Source organism: Oryctolagus cuniculus, chromosome 6, assembly GCF_964237555.1.
Source record: "Oryctolagus cuniculus chromosome 6, mOryCun1.1, whole genome shotgun sequence".
In the NCBI taxonomy this organism is placed as follows: Eukaryota; Metazoa; Chordata; class Mammalia; order Lagomorpha; family Leporidae; genus Oryctolagus; species Oryctolagus cuniculus.
Genome location: NC_091437.1, coordinates 68,740,522 through 68,764,475, shown reverse-complemented (window position 1 = coordinate 68,764,475; position 23,954 = coordinate 68,740,522). Strand labels below are relative to the sequence as shown.

The 23,954-nt window shown below is 41.9% G+C and overlaps 1 long non-coding RNA gene across 1 annotated transcript in view; it reads right to left on the bottom strand.

Annotated features, from left to right (window-relative positions):
• The window catches only part of LOC127487626 (uncharacterized), an 80,696-nt gene that overhangs the window by 11,920 nt on the left and 44,822 nt on the right, over nt 1-23,954 (bottom strand). The window contains exons 2-3 of the long non-coding RNA XR_007914646.2: nt 15,522-16,090; nt 13,077-13,212 (exon numbers count right to left, since the gene is read on the bottom strand). This is a non-coding gene — a long non-coding RNA (uncharacterized lncRNA). The remainder of the gene's footprint in view (nt 1-13,076; nt 13,213-15,521; nt 16,091-23,954) is intronic.

Genomic DNA, 23,954 nt, shown 5'->3' with positions numbered 1-23,954 from the left:
ACAGAGATCCTTCATTTAGGTCTTCTTTTTTTTTCCGGAGTGTCTTGGCTTTCCATGCCTAAAATACTCTCATGGGCTCTTCAGCCATATCCGAATGCATTAAGGGCTGATTCTGAGGACAGAGTTTAGGACATCTGCCAATCTATGAGTCTGCTGTGTATCCCGCTTCCCATGTTGGATTGTTCTCTCCCTTTTTTTTTATTCTATCAGTTAGTATTAGCAGACACTAGTCTTGTTTGTGTGACCCCTTTGACTCTTAGACGTATCAGTGTGATCAACTGTGAACTGAAGTTGATCACTTGGACTAGTGAGATGGCATTAGTACATGCAGTATTGATGGGATTGTATTGGAATCCCCTGGTGCATTTCTAACTCCACCATTTGGGGCAAGTCCGATTGAGCATGTCCCAAATTGTACATCTCCTCCCTCTCTTATTCCCACTTTTATATTTAACAGAGATAACTTTTCAGTTAAAATTGAAACACCTAAGAATAATTGTGTGTTAATCACAGAGTTCAACCAATAGTACTAGAACAACAAAAAATACTAAAATGGATAAAGTATTACATTGTACATCAACAGTCAGTACAAGAGCTGATCAAGTCACTGCTTCTCATAGTGTCCATTTCACTTCAACAGGTTTCCCCTTTGGTGCTCAGTTAGTTGTCGCCGATCAGGGAGAACATATGATATTTGTCCCTTTGGGACTGGCTTAATTCGCTCAGCATGATGTTTTCCAGATTCCTCCATCTTGTTGCAAATGACCAGGTTTCATTGTTTTTGACTGCTGTATAGTATTCTATAGAGTATATGTCCCATAATCTTTATCCAGTCTACTGTTGATGGGCATTTGGGTTGGCTCCAGGTCTTAGCTATTGTGAATTGAGCTGCAATAAACATTAAGGTGCAGACAGCTTTTGTGTTTGCCAATTTAAATTCCTTTGGGTAAATTCCAAGGAGTGGGATGGTTGGGTTTTATGGTAGGGTTATCTTCAGGTTTCTGAGGAATCTCCAGACTGACTTCCATAGTGGCTTCACCAGTTTGCATTCCCACCAACAGTGGGTTAGTGTTCCTTTTTCCCCACATCCTCTCCAGCATCTGTTGTTGCTAGATTTCTGAATGTGAGCCATTCTCACCGGGGTGAGGTGAAACCTCATTGTGGTTTTGATTTGCATTTCCCTAATTGCTAGTTATCCTGAACATTTTTTCATGTGTCTGTTGGCCATTTGGATTTCCTCTTTTGAAAAATGTCTCTTGAGGTCCTTGGCCCATCTCTTAAGCGGGTTGTTTGTTTTGATGTTGTGGAGTTTCTTGATCTCTTTGTAGATTCTGGTTATCAACCCTTTATCAGTTGCATAGTTTGCAAATATGTTTTCCCATTCTGTCGGTTTCCTCTTCACTTTCCTGTTTCTTTTAAGTACAGAAACTTCTCAATTTGATGCAATCCCAAATGTTAATTTTGGTTTTGACTGCCTGTTCCTCTGGGGTCTTTTCCAAGAAGTCTTTGCCTGTGCCAATATCTTGCAGGGTTTCTCCAATGCTCTCTAATAATTTGATGGTGTCGGGTCACAGATTTAAGTCTTTAATCAACGTTGAGTGGATTTTTGTGTAAGGTGAAAGGTAGGGGTCTTTCCTCATGATTTCATGATTCTGCACATGAAAATCCAGTTTTCCCAGCACCATTTGTTGAATAGACTGTCCTTACTCCCGGAACTGATTTTGGATCCTTGATCAAATATGAGTTGGCTCTAGATGTTTGGATTGAATTCTGGTGCTTCAATTCTGTTCCATTGGTCTATCCATCTGTTTCTGTACCAGTACCATGCTGTATTGATAACAACTGCCCTGTAGTATGTCCTGAAATCTGGTATTGTGATGCCTCCAGCTTTGTTTTTGTTGTACAAGATTGCTTTAGCTATTCGAGGTCTCCTGTGTCTCCATATGAATTTCAGCATCATTTTTTCCAGATCTGAGAAGAAGGTCTTTGGTATTTTGATTGGTATTGCTTTGAATCTGTAAATTACTTTTGGGAGAATGGACATTTTGATGATATTGATTCTTCCAATCCATGAGCATGGAAGATTTTTCCATTTTTTGGTATCCTTTTCTATTTCTTTCTTTAAGGTTTTGTAATTCTCATCGTAGATATCTTTAACATCCTTGGATAAGTTTATTCCAAGGTATTTGATTGTTTTTGTAGCTATTGTGAATGGGATTGATCTTAGAAGTTCTTTCTCAGCCGTGGCATTGCCTGTGTATACAAAGGATGTTGATTTTTGTGCATTGATTTTATCTCCTGCTACTTTGACAAAGTCTTCTATGAGTTCCAATAGTCTCTTAGTAGAGTTCTTTGGGTCCCCTAAATAAAGAATCATGTCATCTGCAAAGAGGGATAGTTTGAGTTCTTCCTTCCCAATTTGTATCCCTTTAATTTCTTTTTCTTGCCTAATAGCTCTGGCTAGAACTTCCAGAATTATATTGAATAGCAGTGGTGAGAGTGGGCATCCCTGTCTGGTACCAGATCTCAGTGCAAATGCTTCCAACTTTTCGCCATTCAATAGGATGTTGGCCATGGGTTTTTCATAAATTGCTTTGATTTTATTGAGGAATGTTCCTTCCATACCCAGTTTGCTTAGAGTTTTCATCATGAAAGCGTGTTGTATTTTATCAAATGCTTTCTCGGCATCTATTGAGATAATCATATGGTTTTTCTTCTGCAGTCTGTTAATGTGGTGTATCACATTGATTGTTTTGCGAACATTAAACCATCCTTGCATACCAGGGATATATCCACTTGGTCTGGGTGGATGATCTTTCTGGTGTATTGTTGTATTCTATTGGCCAGAATTTTATTGAGGATTTTTGCATCTATGTTCATCAGGGATATTGGTCTGTAATTCTCTTTCAGTGCTGCATCTTTTTCCGGCTTAGGAATTAGGTGATGCTGGCTTCATAGAAAGAATTTGGAAGGATTCCCTCGTTTATGATTGTTTTGAATAGTTTGAGAAGAATTGGAATTAGTTCTTTAAATATCTGGTAGAATTCAGCAGTGAATCCATCTGGTCCTGGCTTTTCTTTGTTGGTAGGTCCTTTATTACTGTTTCAGTTTCTGTCTCAATTATGGGTCTGTTTAGGTTTTTGATGTCTTCCTGGTTCAATTTAGGTAGGTTGCATGTGTCCAGGAATCTATCCATTTCTGATAGATTTTCCTGTTTGCTGGCATACAAGTCCTTGTAGTAATTTCTGATGATTCTTTTTATTTCTGTAGTGTCTGTTGTTACATTTCCTTTTTCATCTCTGATTTTATTGATTTGGGTCTTTTCTTTTTTTAGTTAGTTGGGCCAATGGGGTGTCAATTTTGTTTATTTTTTTGGGGGGATTCAATCCTGTTGATTTCTTCTCTGATTTTAATTATTTCTCTTCTTCTACCAGATTTGGGTCTGGTTTGCTGCAGATTTTCTAGATCCTTGAGATGCAGTGAAAGCTCATCTATTGGTGCATTTCCAATTTCTTGATGTAGGCACCTATTGATATAAACTTTCCTCTTAACACTGCTTTTGCTATGTCCCATAAGTTCTGGTAAGCTGTGCTGTTATCCCCATTTACTTCCAGAAAATTTTTGATTTCTCTTTTAATTTATTCTATGAACTATTGTTCATTCGGGAGCATGTTGTTTAATCTCCATGTGTTTGCATATGATCTAGGGATTCCTGAGTTGCTAATTTCCAACTTCATTCCTTTATTGTCTGAGAATCCGCATGGTATGATTCTAATTCTTTGGAATTTGCTGAGACTTGCTATATGGCCTAGTATGTGGGCAATCCTAGAGAAGGTTCCATGCACTGCTGAGAAGAATGTAAAATCTTTAGCTGTAGGATTGAAAGTTCTGTATATATCTGTTAGATCCATTTGGGCTATAGTGTCATTTAAATCTACTGTCTCCTTGTTGATCTTCTGTCCAGATGATCTGTCTATTTCTGAAAATGGAGAATTGAATTCCCTCAGTACTATTATTTTGGGGTCTAAGTCTCTCTTTAAGTCCCTTAACAAATCTTTTAAATAAACCGGTGCCCTGTAATTAGTTGCATATGCATTGATAATCGTTATATCTTCCTGTTGAATTGATCCCTTAATCATTATATAGTGCCCCTCTCTGTCTCTCCTAACAGTTTTTGTGTTAAAGTTTATGTTGTCTGATATTAAGATGGCTACGCCTGCTCTTTTTTCATTTCTGTTGGCATGGTATCTTTTTCCAGCCTTTCACTTTCAGTCTGCATGTATCTTTGTTCGAAAGATGTGTTTCCTGTAAGCAGCAAATAGATGGGTTTGTTCCTTAAGCCAATCAAGCAATCTGTGTCTTTTAACTGGACAGGTCAGGCCATTAACGTTCAATGTGACTATTGATAAGTAGTAACTTTGCCCTGACATTTGCCAAAGATATTTTCTAATATATGATTTGAACTTCCTGTGATCTTTTGCTGTGAGGTTTCCTTCCTTTACCTTTTTTCATATTGATGACCGTGTGTCTGTGTTTCTGTGTGTAACACATCTTTAAGCATCTTTTGCAGGGCTGGACAAGTGGCGACAAATTCCTTCAATTTCTGTTTGCTATGAAAGGTCTTTATTTCACCTTCATTCACAAATGAGAGCTTAGCAGGATATAATATTCTGGGCTGGCAGTTTTTCTCTCTTAGTACCTGGGCTATATCGCGCCATTCCCTCCTAGCTTGTAGGGTTTCTGATGAGAAGTCTGCTGTGAGTCTATTTGGAGATCCTCTGAATGTAATCTGACGTTCTCTCTTGCACATTTTAGGATCTTTTCTTTCTGTTTCACTGTGGTGAGTTTAATTACAACGTGTTGTGGTGAGGATCTCTTTTGGTCATGTTTATTAGGGGTTCTATGAGCTTCCTGTACTAGGATGCCTCTGTCCTTCTCCAAACCTGGGAAATTTTCTGCTAGTATCTCACTAAAAAGGCCTTCTAATCCTTTCTCTCTTTCCATGCCTTCAGGAACTCCTAGAACCTGAATGTTGGTTTTTTTAATAGTATCCTGTAGATTCCCCACAATATTTTTTAGATTTCTAATTTCCTCTTCTTTTCTTTGGTTTGACTGTATACTTTCCTGTTCTCTGTCTTCTAAGTCTGATATTCTCTCTTCGGCTTCACCCATTCTGTTTTTAAGGCTCTGTAATGTGTTTGTCATTTGATCTATTGAATTCTCCATTTCATTATGATTTCCTTTCACTATCACAGTTTCATGTTCTACTAGTTGTTTCATTTCATTTTGATTCCTCCTTAATATTTCATTTTCACAAGAGAGATTTTCTACCCTGTCCATTAAGGATTTCTGTAGTTCAAGGATTTGTTTTTGAGAACTTCTTAATGTTCTTATCAATTTTTTGAAATCCATTTCTTGCATTTCTTCTATCTCATCATCTTCATAATGTTGAACTGGGGTGTCTATTTCATTTGGGTGCATCATAGTGTCTTCCTTGTTCTTGTTACCTCGGTTTCTGCGTTTGTTGTTTGGCATATTGAAGATATTCTTGGTTTCTTCGCTGTGGTGCTTTTTCTCGTTATACTATGACTCTAGATTAAGTGGACTCTCTGCTTTTGATGGATCCTTAGAGGCTGTGATGGGTGTGGCCAGAGAGCTCTGTTTGGTTCTTCAGGGTTAAGGTTGTGCCAAAGGTGACTCACCCAGATTGTTCTCGTTCTCTCTCTCTCTCTTTTTTTTTTTTTTTTGACTCAGTTGGGAAGTAATTCCGCACAGCTGAGATGAATTGAGGGTAGTTGATGTATGAAATCTGGCTCCTGTGGGTATTCCTCTGCTCTACCCCTGGGACCACACAAAGAGTTTATGCAGCCCTCAGTGTGGTCTCAATTTTCTCTGCAGTCTCTCACCGGGTTGCCAAGGTTACCGAGTTTGTGTACTCTGTGAGTTCTCTCGCCCACCCTCAGATTTTCACAGTCTCAGTTCGTTAGCTCCACACCTTCACTAGGTCCTAACCTCCTGTTATTTCTCCCCACCAGAGTCAGGTTTTTCTGCTTGGCTAATGGTGGGCACTGCTTTACATACGCAAAATGGTGCCTGCTCTTTATCTTGCTCTGCTTTGTAAGGTGAGTGGAGAGAGAGGCTAGTGTCCATGCCGGTTTCCCTTATTTATTCATTTTTTTCTCTCCTCCAGTCAGCCTGGTGAAGTTTCCCCAGTGGGGCTTCAGGCCTCATTCCCTCTAGGCTCTTCTGCCTTTCCCCGCCAATGTCTCAGGTTACAGAAGTTTTTGTCTCACCCCCCCTTCCAGTGCTGGTGCACAGACTCTGCAGCTTGGCTTCCACCTGGTGGGCGACCTTGCTCTCCCCGTAGGTCCTCCGTGTTACATCCACTAGATCCGGAAGAGTTTCCTCTGCAATTTTTTCCTGAGCCTTTTCCTGAGGCTACAGTAACTCCACTTTTATTAAACTATCTTTTCCTGGACTATCGGTGCACACCCTCACTATTCCGCCATCTTGGCTCTGCCCAAGTAGGGGTCTTATTTCAACTTCTGCATGCAGGGATCCATTTTTTCAACCAGCATTTTTGAAGAGAGTGTTCTTGCTGCAGGGGCTCCTTGTAACTCCTTTGTCAAAGATATAGATGCAGAATCAATTTTCTGGAGTTTCTATTCTATTCCATTGGTCTACACACACACACACACACACACACATACACACACACAAACACATACACATGTATTGGGAATACCAGGCTGTGTGATTATAAATGCCCTGTAGCATTTTTTCAAATCTGATATTATGATACGTGTGGCTTTGTTTCTGTTGTATGAAATTGCTTTTACTATTCAGAGTCTCTTGTGTTTCAATATGAATTGAAGCATATTTTATCTGAGAAGAATATTGTCTATATTTAAATTGAGATTTCATTGAATCTGTAAATTGCTTTTGGTAGTATGGACAGTTTGATGATATTAATTCTTCCAATCCATGAACATGGAAAAATTTTTCATATTTTTGTGTCTTCTATTTTTTTTCTTTGATGTTTTGTACTTTTCATCGTGGAGATCTTTGACTTCTTGTTTAAATTTATTCCAAGGTATTTAATTTTTTTAGCTGTTGTGAGTAGTATTGGTGTTGGAAATTGTTTCTGAGCCATGTCATTGTCTGCATATACAAAAGCTATTGATTTTTCTGTGTTAATTTTATATGCTGTCCTTGACCAAACTCTTTCATGAGTTCCAATAGGTTCTTAGTGGAGCCTTAAGGTTACCCTGTTTATAGAATTGTGTCGTATCATGCCTTGCTGAGAAAGACCTTCTGCTTTGACCATGTCAGGTGGTCGAAGTTGCCTTGGCCTCAGCACTAGTATGCTCAAGGAGGTAAAGCAGAACACATGCTGTGGATCCATGTTTTGTTCACTTCTTGATGTGGCCATGTGACAACCACAAGTACATCTAGTGATGCCTGCTTTAACATTTATGTAGAATGTCTGTCTGAATTTGTGAGGTGGTATAGACTTTGTGTGATAGCACTGTGGGCTTGTAGAGTCATAAGGCTATGCCTAGTTTCTGGAATTAATAGTATTTCTAGAGTCAAATTAACTAAATTTCAATTGCCTTAACTGCAAAGGAAGGTTTTAATTTCTGGTCTGGTTTATCCACATGGTTTTACATGGAACAAATGAAATGAATGTAGCTGAAATACATAAAGTATAGCAATTCAATGTAAAAATAATAACTTACATTTCATCACACTTGTTGTCGGACATGTGCAGCTCTAAGCTGTCCACATGTAGCATCTCATTTAGCTTAATGATCATAACAATCTTATGAGACAGATGCTTTTATACTGTCTCCATCTTACTGATAAGCAAACTGAAGCACAGAGAGATCAAAGGAATTGAGGAAGGCCGGCGCTGCAGCTCAATAGGCTAATCCTCCACCTGTGGCACCGGCACACCGGGTTCTAGTCCCGGTCAGGGTGCCGGATTCTGTCCTGGTTGCTCCTCTTCCAGTCCAGCTCTCTGCTGTGGCCCGGGAGTGCAGTGGAGGATGGCCCAAGTCCTTGGGCCCTGCACCTGCATGGGAGATCAGGAGGAAGCACCTGGCTCCTGGCTTTGGATCAGTGCAGGGCACCAGCCGCAGTGGCCATTGGAGGGTGAACCAACAGAAAAGGAAGACCTTTCTCTTTGTCTTTCTCCCTCACTGTTCACTCTGCCTGTCAAAAAAAAGGAATTGAGGAAGATCACACAGCTATCAAGTGGAAGGACCAGATGGCAAGGTGCTGACATCTGTAGTTGCTCCTTTTCCTGTAACAGAGAGGAATGGAGAAAGGCTCAAGCAAGCCTCCTGTAGTCCACAGTGTGAGATGCACTGTGCCAGAGCCAGCTACTCATTGGCCACAACAATTGATTGAATCTGCGTGGACGAAAAAACAAACAAACAAACAGTGCAGATAGTAAAAATCCACATACTGAAGAACGAGTAGCTGGTATAAAAGATCGAGTCTCATTTTTAGGCATTTTTTCCGCTCTGTTTTTAAATACATTGCTTTCCAGACACACACCAGGGTACCAGTGCTGATGTTCAGAAAAGACTAACAGAAAAGATCAACTTCTGGATGGTTTGGGTGTGGCCATGTCGTGCCTCCAATGTTCATGTTGACAGGTTGGGAAAACACAGTGCTGACTACTCTATTTTACAGCCAGGTTGGTATGTTGTGTTGATTTCTTGCTTAAGATTTATTCATCTGTATTGAAAAGCAGAGTTACACAGAATAAGAGACAGAGACCAAAAAGAGAGAGAGATCTTTCATTCTTTGGTTCACTCCCCAGATGGCCAAAATAAACGATGCTGAGCCAGGATGAAGCCAGGTGCCAGTAGCTTCTTCGGTTCTCCCAAGTGGGCATAGGGGAAAAAGGACTCGAGCCATTCTCCACTGCTTTCCCAGGCACATTAGCAGGGAGCTAGATCAGAAGGAGAGCATCCAGGATATGAACCAGTGCCCATATGGGATGGCAGCACTGCAGATAGGGGATTAATCCACTGTGTCACGGCACCAGCCCCTCTGTTGATTTCTACATGTTCAAGGCAAGTACTTCCTCAGGCTTGTCAGAATTGGCATACCACATTGATTCAGGGACCACAAATATAGTATTTATCTTTGACAGATGCACTGGAAGATGATTTAAATCTAGAGATGTTCTAGTATGATTTACATGTTCATGGAACTCTTTTCTCTTCTCTGCTGAGGCAACCTGAATAGCTTCCCATCTACAGCACTCTTTTGGAGATGGTGGCTAGCATGGAGGCCAGACTATTGAAAAAGCAGAGTTGGGATAGGGATGAGGATCTTCTCCCCAGCAGTAGAATTACGTTGAATGTCCTGGGAGGGCCATGTAGTAAGGGATCCTACCACTTTGGGTCCTGGGATGGAAGTGATGTACTTGACCTGGGAGGTGAAACCCCAAAGGGGCAGAACCATTCCTGACAGCAAAAGCACTGCTGTGACCCCTGAGTTATCTAGGCCTGGCTCAGCTGTCAGTGAGAGGAACATTAGCATGTCCTGGGATTCAGCTCTGAGATGGAACCCAACTAACTGGGAGTTGTGGCCCTGAGAACACTTGGTATCCACAAAATAACATTCGTCCCTGTACAATGCTGAGGCCCTGATCCTTAGCCAGGATGCAGCCTGTGATGTAGGAGCAAAAGGAGCCCCTACAACAGGCTCTTCAGCACCCACAGGAGTGAGTAGCAATGGCTTCATTCTTGGAAGTGGCCTCCAGGCCCATCAAGCCTTCTCATCACTCATGATACCTTTGCCTCTAGCTTTAGCCTCATTGGCGTGTAGCTTAGCTCTGCAAGGGGAACTACCCACCATTCACAGAGATTTAGTCCCTGCATCAGAGCCTTCAGGAGATGGGGCACATCCCATGTGGTCCCTCCATGTCAACCTTATCCCTTCTGTTTCCCAGCTTCTCTGGGCTTGGCAGACTCAGCTGAGTTGGAAGAGAACAGCTCCTGCCCAGAGTGGAAGGTGCTTTCTTCAGTGCACATGGACCCAGGCTGTTCCTGTTCCCCATGCTCATTGTTGGAATGACCTGCTCAGGAAATGAGGGCTTGCTATGCTGGACTGCTGGTTATACAACCTGAGACAGCTGGAGACTAGCTCCCCCACCTGTGATGTTCAAGATTGGCACAGAACAGAGGGAAGGAAAGGATGGTACTGGGTAGGTTGGGCCACTTTGGAAAACTGCAGCCACAGTTTTTGGTTTTCCACACAAGACGTTGCTGCTCTCCTGTCTCAGTCTGAACACAAATCTGCTCCGCTTTGCAGCTTCTCTGGCACTTATGTGCTCATCTTTACTTTCCATAGGCCATGGGGTTCCCTTGGTCCTGGCTCTAGATGGGATGAGATGCACTCAGCCTGGCTCTGCTTTTTAATAGGAAACTGGGCAGGAGAAATTGAGCTCTCTGCACTTTGGAAATTATTTAGAAGTGTAAAAGTGGAGACATCCAGCCTTGTAGCCATCCTGACCTCCATTCATGTTTAGTTCTCTCATGCCATTCCATGACATGGCAGTGTCCAGAGATTTCTAATTTTAAAATTCTTGGCCATCTGTTTACTTATTTAAGGACAATAGCACCCCATTTGGTTGTTCTATGTCACAAGCTGGAATATTAGAGCTTTGTAAGTTAGGACAAGCTAGAGACATAGAAGCCGTAGGATTTGATGTTGTTCTGCAGCCAGGTAACTGAGAGGTGTAGAGCAGCAGGGGTAGGCAGGGTTGTTCTGCTCCAGCAAATCTCAGGGAAGCTCAGGTGTAAAAAGTCCATGAGTGACCCACTTGCCCTTCCCAGGTACCTTCCAAGCTCTGGCCGCTAGCCATACAGCACACCCGCGACGGGGACCCAAACAGAAACCCAGAACTGCCAGAGATGCCAGCAAATACAGAGTGGGTGAGTGCCCAGAGGTGAGAAGTGCTTCCAGCTGTGGAGACCTGGGAGGGGCTCACAGCCCCAAGGTAGCTTGAGGAGCTCTACTGCTCTACTGCTATAGTCAATTTCCCACGTCACTTCACCTTCTGGCTTCGGTCCAGGAAGGTTCGTGCCTTTAGGCTCAAAACACCAAAGGAAGAAGGCAGGGGAATTTCAGGTAGGCGGCATGGCAGGGCGGCCTCTGAACAGTGGAAAGTGGATTCCAGAGAAGGTTAAGCCTTGCTGTGCCCTTTCCCATTGCACATGGCAGGGTTCTCTCCAGCAGGTCAAGAACCATCACTCTAGGTCCTGTGCGAGCTGCCCTGACAGGAAGTCTCAAAGGACAGGAGTCCTTTGGAGGACTCTGGTCCTGGGCTCGTGGTACCCAGCAGGTGATCTGCTGCATGACAGCAGGGCACAGGAGGCTTTGTTTTGGAGAGGGAGAGGAAGGTGAGTTTTGTCCGTTTTCCATCATGGCCATCTCAATGGGGGAGTTTTTCTGGCATTTGGAGCATAGTAGCTGCAGGTGACCTACATGAACTCAGGTATCAGGATGTCCTAGGACACTGGCTCCCAGGAGACAGTGGATAGGATGAAAAGGGGAACCCTGGGCAAGAGGCTCCTTCTCAGGGAATCAAAAATCCTGCAAAAACCCCAAAGTGGAGCTAGTCTTTGGCTCTCTGTTATTCCTGGCACTCCATGGGCAGTTGGAGGGACCACATGCTTACTTGGTGAGGCTGGTATAGTAGCAGTCAGTTAGTCATCCAAGTTACAAGAGGATGGTTTCTTGGATGGTTCTTTACCACTCACATCTATCTGGAAGTGTGCAGAAAAGGGGTGCTCATCTCCAAGTGTTGCTATTTGGATTGTGTGCTGCTGGATCTGTGATCCAGGACTCTGTGTGTGATCCTGGGGAAGGGTACCCAGGTCTCTTGGCCACTCTTGATAGAGGCCTACAGGAGCTGTTATCTTCCACTGCTGGGAGACATCGCTGTGCATGCTCTGAATGTCCCTTACCTGCAACTACCCCTCCAGGTCATGGTATTTGCCTGCTGTCCCCTCTGCTCAGTCAGCTGTGCTGCTGTAACACCCTTTCTGCATGCACTCCCAGTGACAGGGACTTGGATCCAGGTGCCATGTGGAAATGACTCAGTTTCCAGGGGCAGGAAACAAATGCCTCTGCTAAGTGTCTGCTGTGAAGGGTGCTGATGTTTGGGGCAGTTGGAGGCCCCAAGGGGACTGTACAATATGATGCTCCTTTCACTTCCCAGGTTGTAGGATCTGCAAGTCTTTGCAGCTGGCCAAGGTCTTGCATTCTTCTTTGTTGCTCCCTGAGGCAATTGCTCTGCCCCAGGGAAAGACTCACAGGAAGAGCCAAAAGCAATGGAAGTCTGCACTAGCCAGAGGACAGTGCTGGGATTTGTTGGATAGTTCGTCATCGGTGGTAGCAATTACATCACACAGTATTGTGGCCCCCCAATGACTGATTCATTCATTCACTGATCGCTTCTGGAAGGCTTGTCTTCAGTCTCAGATGCTTTAAAGTTGGGAGAAAAAAGTGACCCACCTGCCTGCCCTCCAAGATACTGCAGTGGAGTAGAAGACCCTGGAGGATAAGCTCAGAGTCTGGCAGTTGAATGGTGCCCACAACCTAGTGCACAGTATCTGCATATCTGCTTTGTATTGGAAGAATGTTTCCCAGGAGCCTCCAGGGTAGACCTTTTAGGTATAGGGAGCAGGTTCCCCTGGTTGCTGGAGTGTTTGTGGTTTCCTTTCTTCCCTTGTTTGGATGTGATCGATTTACTGAATATTCTTGACCTTACAAGGTCTCATTACAGTCCATATGTTATTCTCATCTTTCCAGTTTTATTTCTAACATGTAACTCATATTTATAATTCTCTACACTGTACATTAAGAGAAACATTTTACTTGAAAGGCAAATGTTCTTTTAAGGCACTTCTAAAAGTGACATTTGTTTTACACTCTTGGAGCTGTTTCTTACTGCAGTTATCAGGAATACTGTACAGCTTGACAGATTTCTTTCTATTTTTCTGATTAAAAGCCAAAATAGAACCATGACAGAGTTCAGGGAATGTACTTACCTGGAAAAGGTAGATAAGAAAATTGGTCTTCTCACCCAGTACATTAATTATAATGCCACGGTGTTGAATAAATCTGAGTTCACACCACAGGAACTTTCTTCTTTGAGAAACAGAGAAGCTGGTTTCATCTTCCTCTCTGCAATTAATTAAGTTTCTTAGGAACATATTTTGTAAAAATAGAAAATTTTACTCAGATGTTTTGTAAAAGGAAACCAGATACCACATCAATGACTTGGTTGATCCTTAAACATAAATTACATTTACTCATCAAGAAACGTATTGCAACATTCAATAGAACTCTAAATCACAGATCAGCACAGTAGTCTGATCGCAGCCCTCCTGGGGAGATCTTGTTTAAAATCATGAATTTCTGGGCCCTAAGAGTCTCTGTGTTATGAAGGCTTGTTATTGGCTGCATCTTTTGTGACGTGGTACGTGTCTATGGGTTGTGCGGTGTGTTCAGTGAGACGCGCTGGCAGCCATGTTACAAGATCCTGTGGGATCTTGACGCCACAGTTGGGCATGGGTTCCGGGTTGTGGAGCCAGAGACGCAGCGAGGCTGTTCCGCTGTTGAGTCACGCAGGTGACTCAGCCTCTGTGCTCCCTGAGCGTCCCTTGCCTCAGAACCTGGACACCATAGAGGCCACGGGAATGCTGAGTGTGGGGGCAGGGCGTCCTGGAGGGGGAAGGCGGTGCTGCTGGTCAGCTGTGGCTGGAAGCAGCCTTCCAGAGGGCGGCTCAGGGCTACATGCACCTTGGTTCACCGCTGGGACTGCACGTTCTTGGGGCCTCGCTGGCCCCTGGGTTGAGGCTGGGCCTCCGCCAGCACCTGAGCATCCTAGCGGGTCTGGGCACGCGGGGACTTCCCTCAGCCCCAGCGCATGCCCCGCAGCCTCGCGCCTCGCGCCGTTGTGCATGGAGGAGGGGAGGGTGGTCAGGGAGCAGCGGGACTGGGCACAGGGGCTTCCTGCGGGGCGGAGCTGCTGTTTTTCAGTTGCTTGGTTCCCCCTTCCTCCCTGGTGGTGACTTCATTTCCCTGTGTTTTGACTTAGGGGAAGCAGGGTCTCAGTTTCAGGACCCTGTCCTCTCAGTCCAGCTCCTACTAAGGCCCGATTCTGTTTTATCCTGCTGAGGGCAGATACAAGAAGCTGGGTTAGGTGAAAGAAAGCGGTTTAGTTTGAGTGGTTTTGTCGAGGCTTGAAGTTTAGCATCGGGCGATGACCCTTGTACTGAGGGCATGCTGACGGGCTCAGGGCAGCGCTTCGCTCCTCCTGGGGGTGTGGGGAAGTCGGCCTTCAGTCCTTCGGGTCAGCCCTGAGCTGCGGGTGCCAGTTCCTCAGTGTTCACCTTACCAGCTCCGACCTGGTGAGGGCTTAGAAACCGCCCTTTGATGAAGCTACCTGCAATGTGCCTGGCTGTTCTTTGTTCTCTCTAGATCTTTCTTTGAATCCCTTTTGTTTGTTCCAGTCCTCAAGTTAAAATGACCTTGCGTTAAGATTGGTATATTTTCTTTTAGGTTTTCTCTTCCTAGACAGCTTTGCGACTTTGCAGGGTTTGGAGTTGGTCTTGTGTTTTCTCCCATCCTTAGCTAGAATTCTTTCTAACAGCTCATGAATTTGTCTTCTTGCTGTATTATGTTTTTCTAGCTTGGCTCCGTAATTTCATCATAATCACCCCACACACAAAAACAACACAAGCCAAAGGGGAAAAATGATTTTTTGCCCTTCTTATGGTTTTTGGCAACAACTGTCTTTCCAGAAACACAATACAGAAATCTGAATCTGTTCCCTTTGCTTCTCTTAAAGCCACACCTATATGTGACTCTCTGGTTTTTGCTTTCAAGATCTTTCTCTATTCAGTCACCTTTTCTCTGTCTTTGCTCCTATGACCACCACATACAGGGACCCTAGGCTATAAACACACAGTGTACTGGTGGAAGACTAAATGGGCCAACTTTTTTTTAACAAAAATCCGAAACTTTAAATAATTTATACCCAATATCTTAGGGTGCATTTTCCCTGTTGATCATACTGTTGCAGAATGTACAGAGGCATATGGGGAGTTAAATAGAAATGCATTCACTTCAGCAGTATTAGAATGTTGGTTGTCAATGGTGTGCACATGCACATGTATAAGGGACAGCTACATAATCCCTTCTATTCAACATTGCAAGTATTTGTGAACTTCGTATTATGCTACTGTTGAGGGAGGACAGACATGGAGGACAGTGAATCCCTGCCTGAAATGGTATATTTGCAGTTTAAAGAGTGCTATTTTCAAAGATACACATTTAAATAAATTCTATACATCAATTGTTATATTCAAAATCAGAATAATAAATTACATATTCACTTAGTTATGGGAAAGAAATCTGTTGTTTCTGTACTTAGCTCCTAAGTGTTCTGTGACCTCTTATCCCCATGAAGCTATGATGTGTCATTTTACCTCCTGGTGTCTCTGTGGGAAGGATCCATGCCCATCACATGGGAAGACAGACTGTTGTGCTGGAGCAGTCTATACTGGGCGTGGAGCTGAGTTCTGTGTATTCAGAAATGGAGTGATTCTCAGGACATCCAACGTTATTGAGGTTCAAGAAATATGTATATTTGCTCCTGTACTTTTCCAGTGAAATATATCATGACATTTATTGTGTTCCCAGTGTTTATGATAAAAGGGCACAGAGCACCCTGTTTAGTAGAGAGATGGCTGCCTTGATCCAGTGATGATGCCAAAGGAGAAGAATGTCCGGAGGGAGCCCTCATGTCCCCAGCAAAGTCCATGTCCCTGGTGACTAGGGTGCCACAGAGCTGTACTGCTTCTCATCCCAGGGAGAGGTTTTATAAATGCAATTGTGTGGGTCCTGGTTTCATATTTTTGGCTTTAGTAATTTTTGCTTTGTCTTCTTTGGATATGCAGTATCTTCATTTTGTCAGTACGTTTGTTTCTATGGTTTTTCCAATTGAGTTCTTATTCTTCAGGTGACCAGCTCCGTAGCTGGTAGGACCTAGGAAACACTGAAAATGCAAAACAATTTATTTGCAAATTGTTAAGGATTTAAATATAGAAACATGATGAATTGAGATTGATTTTAGATGAGAAATTATCAGGGCCCTTCTGGAAATCTGTAACCCAAAACATAATGTGACCACACCCAACCATTGCCTGGAACCAAGTGGGCTGCAGTGGTCACCAGACAAGAGTGGGCAAAGGAAGGCTTTTTAGGGCCATGTTGCTGAGGAAGGTGGCCAAGACCCATTCCAGTTAAGTAGAGAGATGTGAAACTGTGTATGAATTTCAAGCCCACACACATTTACCATCATCCTATCTGACTTCATAAGAGAAAACAAATACAAGTCAAATTGAATAAGAAATCCACAACAGCAACCAGAGAGCATTAAATCATAAGCCTAGGGTGGTCCTCTACTGAGCACTGACTACGTGCTACTGCCCTGATCTACAAGCTCATTTGGCCCTTTGTCTTCATTTCCATTGGTTGATTGGTCTGATTTTCACCCCTCCTACAATATATGATTCTGTGTTTACACGTACTGGATACTTGAAAAAAATCATTTAACTTCTTGATGGGAGAAGAATATATAACTCCAGTGTTCTTTTTCTTTTATTTTTCACAAGCACATTCTTATATATTCCTTGAGTTTTCAATTTTAGGGTGCGCACAGGGACATTATAATTTTCTATTTGGGTATCACCTTAGCTTTTGAAAACATGCTCTCTAGACAAGTAGACATCTAACTTTAAAATGTCAAAATATAAGACTTTTTCAAATTTAGGCTACTCAAATTTTCATTTTGTTTTATGAAAACTTCCCTGTTTCCAAGATATTCATTTATTTCCTAAATTATTTTCAATTTATATTTTTAATAAAGGAATGTTTTGTGCTAGTAGAAATATTTTCAAGGTTATAGGAGTATAACTAATATATGTATATTATGTTATATATCATATATATAACAGATGCTGTATATATTTAAGCCATGTGTGGGAAATGTATACCTGCCCACCACAGGATACACTCAGGAACGTGAAGGAAGCAGAAAGCAAGGCATTTATTTCCCCTGTTCTTGAGAGCAGTGGCCAGCTGGTGGAAGCAGGCTGATACTCTCAGGCATTCAGTTCTTTTTCTCCCTGCCATGCAAAGGTCCTTTCCCCCTGTTTCTCACTTTGTTGAGAAAGTTGAGAGCTCCATTCTAAACCCGGATGGCCCCTAATTGTGAGGTCAGGTAATAAAAGAGTGAGTACCCAGACCATTTGCTGGGCAGATAGGAGAAGGAAGGAGGGAATGGTTTAGCTGGGGTTAAGAGGTGGAGCAACATAGGGAAGGGGGACTTGTGAGAAATATCCAGGAGGGTACTTTCAACAGCTGTTGGTTCAGACTGATACCAGGAAGTAGCACCAACAAGGGCTGTGTAGCTACTGGTTATAGATATAGTTGAGGCACTGGTTACAAAAAATACAAAGGGCAGGACATATGAAGCAGGCTCAGCAGTTAAACTACTGTGGGTTTCTGCAATTCTCTACCCTGTGTGCTACTGAGGCCTGGTATCACAGCATCATCAAGGCTAAGCTACGTTCTGATGAAAATACACCATTGAGCCATTTCTGACACATGAAACTAGGTGGTTTGATATATGTTATGGTTTTAAAACTATTTTGGAAAATTTCCAAGATCTTTTAATCCTAAAAATTCACAAAGTCCTTGGACTCCCCATGCACATATACATTATGAGGTGATTAGCATGATCAAACTAACATGGCTATCTGCTTACATAGTTATCTTTCTTTAAAGCATATTTACAATCTTAGCAGAATTGCAAGTATATAATTTGGTATTAACTATAGCTACTGAACTTTACATTAGGTCTAAGAACTTAATTCATTTCATAGCTCCAAATTTGTGTTGTCTTCCCATTGCCTTCACTCCTAGAACCAGGCAGACCTCCTTAGATTCCACAGGAAGTGAGATCATATAGTACTTTTCATTCTGTGTCCTACTTCACACAACACAATGTCCTCCAGATCCATCCATACTTTCAAATCCATGTGTAATAGATACCATGATTTCTTTCTTTTCTAAGGATGAATAGGATTTTTTTTGTGTACACCATACAAAGTATTTTTCTATCTCTTGATAGACAGTTGGCTTATTTATATATATTGCTTCTGTGAATAATTCTGACTTGAGCATGGAGGTGCAGGTATTTGTTTGAGGTAGTTATTTTATTTGCTCTGCAAACATATACATTAGTGGAATTGATTTAGCATAAAATAGTTCCATTTTTAATTTTATTGGAAGATCCTCCATACAGTTATCCATAGTAGATACACCAATTCACCTGCCTACCAACTATGTATATGTTTTCCTTTCTCTATATCCAGTTCAAGACTGGTTGCCTTTTAATTTTTTGATAGTAGCCATTTTAGCAACATGAGTTCATAGTGGTCTTGATTTGAGTTTCCCTGAGCATTGGCAGTGTTCAACTCCATTTTATGTATCTCTTTGGCGACTTGCCTGTGCTTTTGCTGTTATATATAAACAGTTATTTTTGAGACTAATGGGAAAGAAGTTGCTCCTACTTTTTTTACAAGTTGTAAGTTTTTGGATCTTCTGAGTGAATCGTCAGTCCATTTTGAGTTGATTTTAATGGCATGGTGTAACATAATAGTAGTTTAAATTTTTAATATGTGGATGTCGAGTTAATCACTGCCTGAGATACAGGGCCCAAAATCCAATGAACGCATATTTGGTAACCCCAGTTTGCCAAGCTATCCAGCATCAGCTGCTAGAAGCATCCCAGGTACTCTGCTTGAACTGGGTGAAACCAGGCATACTATGTCAGGCCATATTGCCTTTGCCTGGTGCCTCATCAACCACCTAGGCCTGGTGCCTCAGGCACAGTACTCCTGTAAGCTGCTGCCCTGCCTGTCTGTAGTGGGAGCCACATGTAGGGGAGTATGCAGTGATGGGGGTGGGCTCAGGGGCTATGGTCCCTTTCTGTGGAAGCCAGGGATGTACAAAGGTAATTCAGAAAGCTTGTGGGGGCTTGAAACTGGCATTGTGGCATGTGGGACAAGCTGCCTCTTGTGAAGCTGACATCATGTACTGGATTGCTGCTGCTATTCCTGTATGTTTCAATTCTGATCCACCTTCCTATTAATGTGTCTGGGAAGACAGTGGATGATGTCTGAAGTGCTTGGATGCCTGCTTCCATGTGGGAGAACAGGATGGGGTTCCTGGTTCCTGGATTCAGCCTGGCCCAGCCCTAGGTGTTAAGGCCACTTGGAAAGGGAACCAGCAGATGGAAGATCATCTCTCTCTCTCCCTCTCTCTCTCTCTCTCTGTCAAATAGATAAATGCATAGATATCTAGGTAAATAAGTAAATACTTCTTTAAAAAACATTCATGAGTGTCTGGTTATTTGGCATAACCATTAACTCTTCCTCATGATACCTGTAACCCATATTGGATTGGTTGAGTTATAATCCCATTTATGCTTCCCGTTTCAGTTTCCTGCTAGTGTGCACCCTGGGGGACAGTGATGGTAGCTAAAGTGCTTGGGTTTCTGCCACCCATGTGAGAGATTCAGATTGAGTTCCTGAGCTGAGCAGATCTCATTTCAACCTCATCAGCTGCAGACATTGGGATAGTGAACTAAGCTTTTGGGGTTAAAATAATGCTGTGTGAGTGCATGCCCACATGCACACAAACATGTCTGCCTTTCAAAAAATGAGGTAAGAAAAGTTTTTAGTGCCATAGTTTGTTATATTCATGTAAGGATAATGTAGTTTTTTAATGTATTTACAGAATTAACTTGAATTAGGGCAAAATTACAAAAAGAAATATGGAATTAAGGATAACTTTATGTTGATGCAAATTTTTTGAAGTACATTCCCAGTTCCTGCATAGTTCATGTTGTCCATGAACTTTTTGAAGACCTCTCATATTCATGAATTAAAAGAATTTTGCATCAACATGCATACTTCATTTCATGTTGCAGAAACATTAAAATGGAAGTAGTAGAGCATTGAATTTTGGTGCAAAATTTCTGAAATCATGCATCCCAAGTTCTTCAAAAAGTGTATAAAGAGTTCATATCATGAAAAAGCTTCCCATGGATTTCAGAAATCTTTGGAAGGAGATAATTGTAACCTTTAATTGCATTTTCTCAGAGTTTTTGATGCCCTTGTATTCTGGCTAACTTGTTGGAAAAATTGTTTGCAGATATTTTTTCCCCTTCTGAAGTTCCTGTGAGATATGTTGTTTCTTTTGCCATCCACAAGCTCATTTGTTTGATGATATCCTATTTGTCAGTTTTTGCCTTTGTTGCCTTTGTTTGGGGTCCTATCCCACAATTCTTTGTTCAGACCAATACAATCGCTCCCCATGTATTTTCCTGTAAGAGTTTTATACTTTTGGCCCTTTTGAATTGAAGTTTGTAGTTGCTGATAGGGGTAGTAGTTTTCATTGTTCCTCAGCTAGATACCCAGTTTTCATAGCACCATTTCTTGAGGATACTGTCCTTTTTCCATTGCATGACTTTGTCAGAGATTTGTGATCTTTTTTCTGTATTCTTCATTCTGTTTTCCTGCTGTATGTGTCTTTTTCGATACCAGCACCAAAACTGCCACCACAACCATGCTATTTTGGTTACTACAGTCTTAGCAGTATGTTTTGAAGTCAGATACTGTTATGTTTTCAACTTTATTTGTTTTGCTCTGGATAGTTCCGGCTACTTAGGGTCTTTCATGTTTCCATATGAATTTTATTTTTGTTTCCTTTTTTTCTGTGAATGTCATTAGTTCATTGTTAGAAAAGCATTAAATATATAGATTGTATTGGATAACATGGGCATTTGAAAAATATGAATTCCTCCAATCCGTGAGCATTGGGTATGTTTCCATTTTTTGTCTTCTTCAGTTACTTTCATGAATACTTTATTGGCTTTGTTGTGGAGTTCTTTCACCTCTTGGTTAAATTTTGTCCTAGATTTTTTAGCAACTATTGTAAAATATTTTTTTCTTCATTTCTCTTTCAGCTGATTCATTATTAGTGCATAAAAATATGGATTTTTTGCATGTTGATCTTGTACTCCTCAGCTTTACTGAATTATTTTATTAGCTTTAAGTTTTTTGGTATAGTATTTGGGTTTTTCTTTATGTAACATCATGTTGGGGCTGGCCTCATGGCATAGTGGGTAGAGCTGCCACCTGTGATGCTCGTATCTTATATGGGTGCTGGTTCATGTCTCAGTTGTTCCACTTCCAATCCAGCTCCCTCATAATAGACTGGAGTGTAGCCCCTGCTACCCATCTGGAAGACCTGGAGGAAGCTGATGGCTTTGGCCTGGATAATCCCTAGCTGTTGCAGCCATCTGGTGAGTGAACCAGTAGATGGAAGAAATTTCCTTCTCTCTCTCTTTCTCTCTCCCTCCCTCCCCCGCCTCCCTCTCTGCCTACCCCCATAATTCTGACACTCAAATCAATAAATCAGTGTATAAAAATTTTATAATTTTTATAATGTGGCTCACTAGGCTAATCCTCCACCTGCGGCGCCGGCACCCTGGGTTCTAGTCCCGGTCGGGGCACCGGATTCTGTCCCGGTGGCTCCTCTTCCAGTCCAGCTCTCTACTGTGGCCCGGGAAGGCAGTGGAGGATGGCCTAAGTGCTTGGGCCCTGCACCTGCATGGAAGACCAGGAGGAAGCACCTGGCTCCTGGCTTCAGTTCAGCTCAGGGCACCGGCTGTAGCAGCCATTTTGGGGGTGAACCAATGGAAGGAAGACCTTTCTCTCTGTCTTTCTCTCTCACTGCCTAACTCTGCCTGTCAAAAAAATTATAAAATTATATTGTCTGTAAGTATGGTAGTTTGATGACTTGTTTTCCAACATGTATGTCTTTTATTTTTCCCCCTTGTCCATTGCTCCTAATGGGACAAGGTTGAGTAAGGATGGTGAACATGAGTATCCATGTCTTGTTGTAGATCTTAGAGAATAGATACACTCTTAACTTTTTGTCATTAATATGATAGTAGCTGGGAATTTTGTCAGATGTGAACTTAATTTGTATAAGTGTTCCTTTCTATATCTAATATGTTGATAAGTTTTATTTTGAAGGGATATTGAATTTTTTAGTTTGCTTTTTCATCTATTAAATTACGTTTTTTCTTTTTCACTGTTTTTGATTGATGCATCATATTTATTGACTCAAGTATTGCATTCCTTATTTAAATTCCACTTAATTATAACATTTTTTGCATCTTTTTTGCATCAAATTCTGCTATATGTGGCAGGATTTGTTTACCCATTTGTCTATGGAGTCATCTTCATAACTTGCAACTCAAAGAAGCTATCAGCATCCACATGAAGGTTTTGGTATGGACCTATATTTTCAATTCAGATGGGTAAATATGCCTTGGTATATGATAGCTTAGTCATGTTCAGACATCATTTAGCTCTATACAGAACTGCCAAACTGAAGTCTCATTAGCCATGAATTGGAATTCCCTTTGTCTGTATTCTGGTAATCTGTCCCCTTGACAGATGTTTGAGCTTTTACCATTGTAATGGGTGTGTGTGTGTGAGCATTTGTGTGTGGTGTCCTTCCCAATTACCTCATGGTGTTTGATGTGCAACATTGTTCCCTGTGCTTCTTTGTATCTGGAGGTCAGTCATGGAGAAATATTGTGTAGGGGCTTTTTCCATTTTTAATTGTGGGTGTGGGGGGTCTCTTGTTGAGTTTTAAGAGAGTAATTGTACATTCTGGATACTTGTCCTTTCTCTCATTTATGATTACACCCATATTTTTATAGTTATACCTCTCTCATTCTAAAAGAGTCTTTCACAAACCAAAATGTTTAACTTTCACAGAAACTGAATTATGAATTCTTTATTAATGTACATTTTTGTTGTATTGGAAAGTAATTACCAAAGCTACATTTTTCTCATGAAGACAATTCCGTGTGTTTTATTTTATAATTGGATCTATGATCCATATTGAATAACATTCTGTGTAAGACATAATGTATGTAGTTCATATTTTTTCTCTTCTGGATGTCCATTTGTTTTAGGTGCTGTATATTTTTAATTCTTTGGTCTGTTCTGGAAATAATTTATGTCACTTTAGAACACTTTGGTTTCTAGTTTAATTTTATACTTGGTAAGGCATTTCTACAACATTATTGAGCCTGGGGTTAGCCTTTTCCCCATGATAAAACCAGAATTTTTTATTATTCTAGAGTACACCTCAGAAATGATGAGGGATTCACTGTGGCTGAGGGAACAGGCATTGGCCCAGATGTCTCTGATATCGGGACATTTTTACCTATGATTCATCAGGTGGTTCCCTCTCAATAATCAGTCTTTCCTTGCCTCTGCTGATCAGTCCTCATTTGAAATACTCAAATTGTTGTGGAAGATTGGTACTTAATGAGAGGAGCTAATGATTGACAGCTTCAGCCTTGTTGCAGTTTGACAGCTAATGTCTGATTGCTCCTTTCTGACCTGCCCAACATTGTAGGTCAGTGACTGGACAGCTCCAGCTGAGGTGGAGTTTAGCAGTGAGGTGCAAGCATAATTTCAACAGCCCCAGTGAAACCTGGCCGCAATGGAGTGTGTAATCCGCAATCCTAGGTTTTTGCTGATCATCTAAGTCCTTGATTGGCATTTCTAAGTGATCACATTTTGATGCCCACTTCTGGCATGTAGCAGGATAGCTCTGCTGACCCCTGTGATGACCTGGCACCACCCATTTAATGGGTACTCTTCTTTGCAATATCCTTGCTCCTCTCCTGCCCTGTGTGCAGGACAGCCCTCTTTTCCTGTAAAAGGCACACACCCTACTTCTATATACCAGCAAGTCGCACC